This window comes from Salmo salar, unplaced genomic scaffold (genome assembly GCF_905237065.1).
Source record: "Salmo salar unplaced genomic scaffold, Ssal_v3.1, whole genome shotgun sequence".
Classification (NCBI taxonomy): Eukaryota; Metazoa; Chordata; class Actinopteri; order Salmoniformes; family Salmonidae; genus Salmo; species Salmo salar.
The window spans coordinates 123,823-125,397 of NW_025548284.1; positions in this window are offsets into that span (position 1 = coordinate 123,823).

The following is a 1,575-nucleotide window of genomic DNA, read 5'->3' on the forward strand; positions in this document are numbered from 1 at the left end:
ATTTTATAACCATTTTCACCAAAAATTGCAGATATTTTTTTTTCATTTTCGTGACACAAAAAAAGTGCCCTAGCGACATTCTGGACAGGCCTAAAAAAACATTTTAAAACCATTTTCACAAAAAATTGCAGATTTCTATTTTGTCCCTAAAAACAATGACTCCGATCATGCCGAACTAGCGACATTCTGGACAGGCCTAAAAAATATTTTAAAACCATTTTCACAAAAAAAGCTCAGATTTTTTTTTTTCATTTTTTGACACAAAAACAGTGACCCCGGTCATGCCGAACTATCGACATTCTGGACAGGCCCCCAAAAAATTTAGAACCATTTTCACAAAAATTGCAGATTTTTTTTTCATTTTCGTGACACAAAAACAGTGACCCCGGTCATGCCGAACTATCGACATTCTGGACAGGCCTAAAAAAACATTTTAAAACCATTTTCACTAAAAAGGTCAGATTTTTTTTCTCATTTTTGACACAAAAACAGTGACCCCGGTCATGCCGAACTATCGACATTCTGGACAGGCCTAAAAAACATTTTAAAACCATTTTCACAAAAATTACAGATTTCTATTTTTGTCATCAAAACGATGACTCCGATCATGCCGAACTAGCGACATTTTGGACAGGCCTAAAAAAATATTTTAGAACCATTTTCACAAAAAAGCTCAGATTTTTTTTTTTCATTTTTGACACAAAAACAGTGACCCCGGTCATGCCGAACTATCGACATTCTGGACAGGCCTAAAAAAACATTTTATAACCATTTTCACCAAAAATTGCAGATATTTTTTTTTCATTTTCGTGACACAAAAAAAGTGACCTAGCGACATTCTGGACAGGCCTAAAAAAACATTTTAAAACCATTTTCACAAAAATTGCAGATTTCTATTGTGTCCCTAAAAACAATGACTCGATCATGCCGAACTAGCGACATTCTGGACAGGCCTAAAAAATATTTTAAAACCATTTTCACAAAAAAGCTCAGATTTTTTTTTCATTTTCTGACACAAAAACATTGACCCCGGTCATGCCGAACTATCGACATTCTGGACAGGCCTAAAAAAAAATTTAGAACCATTTTCACAAAAAATTGCAGATTTTTTTTTTCATTTTCGTGACACAAAAACAGTGACCCCGGTCATGCCGAACTATCGACATTCTGGACAGGCCTAAAAATTTTTTTAAAACCATTTTCACAAGAAATTGCAGATTTTTTTTTCATTTTCGTGACACAAAAACAGTGACACCGGTCATGCCGAACTAGCGACATTCTGGACAGGCCTAAAAAAAATGTTTAAAACCATTTTCACAAAAAATTGCAGATTTCTATTTTTGTCACCAAAACGATGACTCCGATCATGCCGAACTAGCGACATTTTGGACAGGCCTAAAAAAAACATTTTAGAACCATTTTCACTAAAAAGGTCAGATTTTTTTTTTCATTTTTTGACACAAAAACAGTGACCGAACTACCGAACTATCGACATTCTGGACAGGCCTAAAAAAACATTTTAAAACCATTTTCACCAAAAATTACAGATTTCTATTTTTGTCATCAAAAACGATG